The sequence below is a fragment of the Canis lupus genome, chromosome 13 (assembly GCF_003254725.2).
Source record: "Canis lupus dingo isolate Sandy chromosome 13, ASM325472v2, whole genome shotgun sequence".
NCBI lineage: Eukaryota > Metazoa > Chordata > Mammalia > Carnivora > Canidae > Canis > Canis lupus.
This window is the reverse complement of record NC_064255.1, coordinates 62,975,862-62,982,848: the sequence shown is the minus strand read 5'-3', so window position 1 is coordinate 62,982,848 and position 6,987 is coordinate 62,975,862. Positions and strand designations below refer to the sequence as shown.

Sequence of the window (6,987 nt, the reverse complement as noted above, 5' to 3'; positions counted from 1 at the left end):
TGAAATCTTTTCATTTTCAATGACATGGATGGAGCTAGAGTGTATCATGCTAAGCAAAATAAGTTAATCAGAGAAAGAAAAATACCATATGATTTCACTTATATGTGGAATTTAAGAAATGAAACCTTTGAACATAGGGGGATAAAAGAGAGAGGCGAACCATAAAACATACTCTTAACTGCAGAGAACAAACTGGGTTGCTGGAGATAAGGTGGGAGGGAGATGGACTAAATGGGTGATGGGCGTTAAGGAAGGCACTTGTGATGAACATGGGGTGTTGTATGCAATGATGAATTACTAGATGCTACTCCTGAAACTAATATTACACTATATGTTAACTAATAGGAATTTAAGTAAAAACTTGAAACTAAAAATAAAATAAAATAAAATAAAATAAAATGGTGAATTTTCTGGCATATGAAGTATATCCCAATAAAAAATAAATAAAAATATTTTGGGGCTCTGCCCTAGCACTGTTGAATCAGAATTGAGGTGATAGGAAGGTTGCTAGGAATTTGTGTTTTAACAAGCTCTCCAGGAGATTCTTGTGCACACTAGGTCTGAGAACCCCTCTGTTAAAACATTAAATAATTTCATTTATTTTTTAAAAATATTTTTTGTATTTATTTGATAGAGAGAGCACAAATGAGGGGAGTAGTAAAGGGAGAGGGAGAAGCAGACTCCCCAATAGGTGGGGAGCCCACCATGGGGTTTGCTTCCAGAACCCTGGGGTCATGACCTGAGCCAAAGGCGGACACTTAATTGACTGAGCCACCCAGGCACACCATAAAACATTAAATAATATTTAAAAGACTCCAGCAAACTAGTGCTTAGAATGTTCTGGTCCTTTCTGGCACCTTTCTCTCATTAAGGTTTCAGAGTATATCTTTATAGAGCTTTATAACAATGAAGATTTTTTTCATAAGTTTATAATAATAACAATGCTTAGCATATGTGCCAAGAAGATTTTTAAAAATCATATAGTCAGATTACAGCACAGTTCTCAAAAACTCTTTCTGTTGACTCAATGCCATGTAAAGACTCTTATTTTCTCATGGTCAGCTCTTTCTCCTATTCCCCTCAGCAGTACTTTAAATTCCTGTTCTGGTCTCTTCAAGTACTCCCTCTGGTAGAAAGTTCCTCAACTCATATCCCCCTGTCTTCAGACTCTTCTGTATTTGTACCTAGTTTTGTGTTCTTCCAATTCATTCATTCTTCTGTTGTTGATTTTAGCCATTCTGACAAGTGTGAGGTGATATTTCATTGTAGTTTTGATTTGTATTTCCCTGATGATGAATGATGTTGAGCGTCTAATTCACTTGTTCTTATACTCAATTTCTATTCATTGAAAATTTCCATTGAGCTAGGAGCTAAATATACAATGATGAACAAGGTGGCCAACTTATAATCTAGTGAAAGATAAAAGCCAAAACAGTCAAGGAAACAAGATAGAGATTGCAATATGCTATATATGCCATGAAGGAGGCAGAATAATTTCATAGCTTGGTAAAAAGTAACATGAGCTGGGAGTGTTTACATTAGAATGACCGTCATTGAAGAGATGACATTTTACGCTGACATCAGAAGCATACACATGACAGAGCCCTGCAAACTGCCTAGTGAAGAGAGCATCAAGTGAAAAGAACAGTAAGGGGAGAGGTAGAGGTAGGAAAGAGCTTGTGTGGGCTTTTTTCCCCTTTTTTTTGGCCCATCATAAATCTGTTTTAAAATTTTTTTTGTTTTTAAATTTTATTTAAATTCAAGTTAGTTAACATATAGCATATTATTAGTTTCAGGGATAGAATTTAGTGATTCATCAGTTGCATATGACACCCAGTGCCCATTACACAAAGTGCCCTTCTTTTTTTTTTTTTTTTTTTTAAGATTTATTTATTTATTCATGAGAGACACAGACTGAAAGAGAGAGAGACAGAGACACAGGAAGAGGGAGAAGCAGGCTCCTCACAGGGAGCCTGATGCAGGACTCTATCCCAGAAGCCAATGATCACAACCTGAGCTGAAGCAAGGTGCCCAACCGCTGAGCCACCCAGGCGTCCCTCAGTGCCCTCCTTAATGTCCATCACCAATTACATCATCCCCACCCCCCCACCGAGCTCCCCTCCATCAGAGAGAGAGGTAAACCATAAGAGGCTCTTGACTATAGAGAACAAACTGAGAGTTGCTGAAGAGTGTGTGGTTAATAACTAAAAGAAAGCTGGTGATGGCTAGAACTTGGTTAGAAAGAGGAAGTGTAGTGTGAGTGAGGTCAGAAAGATAAACAGGTCTAATCCTACAAAAATTTCTAGGCCAAGGAACAGAATCCATTTCTTATTTTATTTGCAGGGAAACGCCTTTCAAAGACTTTAGGCAAGATCTGAGTTGTTTTATGTTTTGAAAAACACGTAAGTTCTGCATGAAACAGTAATGTAAACTTGTGGACACAGAAACACAAGTTAGAAGGCAATTCTAACCGTTTAGGTGAAGAGTGGTCAAACTATCAATCATGGGCCTGCCACATGTTTTTGTAACTGAAGTTGTATTGAAACACAGTCAACAGTAATTTGCAGGCAAATGGCCTATGACTGTTTTTATGCTACGATGACAGTATTGAATAATTTTGACAGGGACCATACATTCTACAAAGCAAAAATATTTACTATCTAGTCCTTTACAGAAGAAGCTTGCCAACCCTTTGTCTAGATGAGAGATATGACATGGATGAGGAGGATATCAAATGGAGATGTAGAGATGTAGGGAGATTATGAATACATTGTATAGATGCAACCTTCTCTCCATCAGCATGGACGCAGGCAAAGAAAATTTAACAATTGCTCCTGGTTGTTTGATGGAAACAATAGAGTGTATGGTGATACTATTTACTGAGAGGCAAAAAGCTGGAGAAGGAACATGTTTAGATGGTTGCGTGATTAAGAATTCTCTTTAAGATATAAAAAGTTTAAAATGCCTGTGACATATCCAAGTGGAATTACCAAGGAGGAGGAAGTTGTATATGAGTGTGAAAGTCAAATTCCTGTGCTGGAATTGTTGTGTGAGTGACACCGGCATGAAGAATTACTTGTGGAATCTTCTAGTGAGACAGCTAGAAAGAAGTCATGGTCTAGAAAAGTGGCTTGGGGACTCCAATATTTAGCGGTCTCCTATCTGAGAGTAGTTGTCCTCATGTTCAAGTCATTTACTTTTTTCTGCATTTCTGATCTCTTCTTATCTCCAGGATTTGGCTTGTACTTTATATCAATTTTCTATCATTCCTGTAACAGGCCTGCAAAACCAATGGTATTATGCTATTATTATTGGTGTACATATAAGAACAACATAGTTCCAGAGAGCATAATAATCTTGTTAAATATCCTGTAAACGGTCGCTTCTGATTTCAAGTCTGATGGTCTTTCACTTTGCCACACTGCTTCCCAGAGAATGTCTTTATGCCATATTTGGTGGGGTGAGGCTAGACGGTGCTGTCAGCTATCACTTCTTGTTGCTCTTCACCCCCTCCTGGAGTAAAATCTGCTTCACATTGTATATAAAAACTTAAAAAAAACTGGTCCTTTTCAGAGATCTATTCAGAGAGACTTCATTCAGACTCTCATGTGATTCTAATATTTTTCTAAAGGCAATGATGTCACTAGTAACAAATAACGAATAACAATTTGAGCAAAAAAGACATGCATTAGAAAGATACTGAGAGGTTCACACAATTTCCAGCAAGGTCAAACAACCAGACTCAAAAGATACACATCAAGAAAAATGTTTAAAACCAATAGCAGAACCAGGCTGGTGCAGACAAACCGAGCTTCCCCCGATGGTCATGGACACCACAGTTTGCATTACTTACACACGCTTGCAATGCTGGGCAGTGGATGCTTTCATGAGAACTGTTGCAGCTGAAACAAGGTGTATCCACTATCACGGCCACTGTTCATTGCTGGAAGTACCCCACCTCCTCCAGATGGGTCTCACCACAGATACTTTCTTCAGTTAATGCTGAAACCTACCAGGGCTCCTGATAACAACTCCTGAGACATCTATCTAAATCCATGAGAAATCTCACCAAGGAGACAAAGAAGGATTTTCTCTATTTTTCATCCTCTGCTGGCACCCACTAATAGCATCTTAATTATAAATACTAGTTCTGTAGCAAGTCAAAAAAATTCATCTTGTTTAGCATGGGGGATAGCTTTTTGGCCAGTCTTAGGACAAAAGTATTATACTCAACAGATATTCATGTGCTTTTTCTCAGAATTATTTTTCAATTGGTGAGGCATTTTTTTTTTAAGATTTTATTTATCTATTCATGAGAGACGCAAAGAGAGGCAGAGACACAGGCAGGGGGAGAAGCAGGCTCCATGCAGGGAGCCCAACGTGGGACTCGATTCCGGGTCTCCAGGATTATGCCCTGGGCTGAAGGCAGCGCTAAACTGCTGGGCCACCGGGGTTGCCATTGGTGAGGCATTTGGATTGTGGAATCCTATAATAACTCTCTGGCCAGCTGTTAGCCTACAGCTCTATAACAGATGTCTTTAGGCCATTTACCACTAATCAAGCAATTATTCAATGCTTATTCGAACATTTTTATTGTCATTTAACATTTTGATGTCATTTGCTCTGTGAATAGCCAACATTCATTTAATGTAGAGAAAGTATGGTAACCCTAGCCATGAATTCCCCTTTGATATATTCTACTATCCACAGGTCATTTACCTTTTATCAATTAAAAGTTACTTGGACTCAAAAAAAAAAAAAGTTACTTGGACTCAATTTGGGGGGGGGGTCTTCTAAAAAAGATTATCAAGAGAAAAAGAAATTGTCAATAATTTTCTTTCAACGTCTAGCTTCTAGCAGGTGAGGTGACTAATTCTTACTAGACTACTCTTATGAGTACCAGGACCTTAGAAAGGATAAAAATAGTCCAATCAATGTCACTATTACTATAGTTCATGTTGGATTCCCATGTGACACAGCATTCATACGATCCATTCCTATATTGTTATGATATCACAATTTTAAAGTTGAAGTATGATTAACGTACAGTTAGTTATACTAATTATATTAATTTCAGGTATACAATATAACGATTTAACAATTCTATACATTTCTTAGTGTTTATCTGGGTAGGTGTACTCTTAATCTCCTTTAAAAAATATGGGACACTTCATGAATTTCAGGTCATCTTGCACAAGGGCCATGCTAATCTTCTCTGCATTGTTCCAAGTTTAGTATATGTGCTGCTGAAGTGAGAACTATAATTTCACAATTTAATCAAAGAATTTCAATCTCTCCATAATGTACCTTAGATTGGAAAAGCACCAGATCAAACAACAAAGACCCATTTTTGTTAATTAATTTATTAATGCATTTATTTCACAGACATTATTGATTACCAAATGTATGAGGAGCAAGGCTATTGTCTTGTATCATTAAGTGATAGGAAGGGCAGATAGTAATCAGAAAAAGGTCTTAGAAATTTTTCCTTCTTCTACCCTCAGTTTATTCTCTAATCGATAGAAATTTATCAGAGAATAGACTTAAGTACTTCAGAGTCTAGGTTGCCATTATGAGACTAAATCTCTATACTATTTCTATCCCTATGGCCCTTCTCTTCTCCTAGGAGGCCATTTTCTTAGTTCCAAGCAGTGTTCCTCTGGTGGGTAATTAAGTTGCCTCGTGGTGGTAGCAGAGATACCTTGGTCTTTCAAGGACTGAAGACATGTAAACTCTACTTAGGGAAGGAACCCTGGCTAGCCACAAACCCCAAAGTTTTTAATGTGGAAGGCATGATTTCAACATGCTATCATGACCACATTGGTGCCTATAGCCAAAGTATGAGCTAAGATCCCAGGAATGTCTTTGTAATCTTCTCCTTTTGTCCCCATTTTAAGCCTTGAATAGCACTTCCCTATCTTGCTTCTCCCAAATTCTAGTTACTGCCACCAAAAATCAGGGTGATGAGTGGTCTGAGCATTCTCAGTTCACCTATGTCTACACAGAATACTTATTTGCTTCAGCTAGCATCTTTTCTCATGTTTTCTAGGTGAACTTAATCTTTCAGAACTGCTCCATTAGTTCTCTCTCCACTGTCTTCAGAAATAGCTTTTTCAGCATCAGCACATAAGAGATTTCTGTTTTCTCTTGTCCTTTGGTGGATTTAACATACATATCGCTTCTTTTCCATTCATTTCCTTTCCCTTCCCTTTCTTTTTCTCTCTTTTCCATATTCAAAATATCCACTCACTAGCCTCTAATAGTAAGGTCATAGTTCAGAGATATTCATAATCTTTGGTCACTGAACAACCACCAGAGGAGAACCTTGCCAACAGATCTTCATCTCTCTCTTCCTCTTTTAGCTGATTATTTCAGCTATATTTCCCTGGGATTATTTAGCTACCTACAAGAAAGATGTAGTCCTGTGACTACAACCATGGTTTTAGATATATCAGAGAGTCTGTATTAGGGACTTGTATTAGTCTTCTATCTGTATGGGTGGACACCCTTAGGGGGAGCCTTTCTAAAACCTATTTAACATCTATCTTCAGAGCAAATACCTTTCCCCAGAGGGCCACAGCAGATGTGATTTAAACATCAAATTTTACACTAAAACAATTGTTTCATGTTCAACAAAGAGACTATTTTGCTTCAATGTTTGACTTAAAGATTTATTTGTCACTGGTCAACTCATCAAATATTGGGGCTTACGGAAAACCCCAGATACTTAATGACAGATGTAAGAATGAGCTGTCTGTTGATTTAGCAGTGTGAGATGTTGGAGTGCCAAATAGGAGATGCCCAATAAAAACAATATTAATGCCCAACCGTGCATTTCCGTTTCTGATCTCAGTCATCTCTGAGAGAGGTTTTGCCAGCCTGATTGCCTTAATCATATCGATACTTGTGATACAAATCTTAGCATTTAATATTTTGTAAATACTAAAATTGTGAATTGGCTGCAAATTGATTCAAGCATACGAAATT

General features: G+C 37.7%; 1 non-coding gene across 1 annotated transcript; it reads right to left on the bottom strand.

Moving 5' to 3' along the window:
• Positions 1-5,154: 5,154 nt before the first annotated feature.
• Positions 5,155-5,259, bottom strand: LOC112652373 (U6 spliceosomal RNA). The gene has a single exon (XR_003131403.3). It is a non-coding gene; the product is annotated as a U6 spliceosomal RNA (small nuclear RNA).
• Between the last annotated feature and the right edge of the window lie 1,728 nt (positions 5,260-6,987).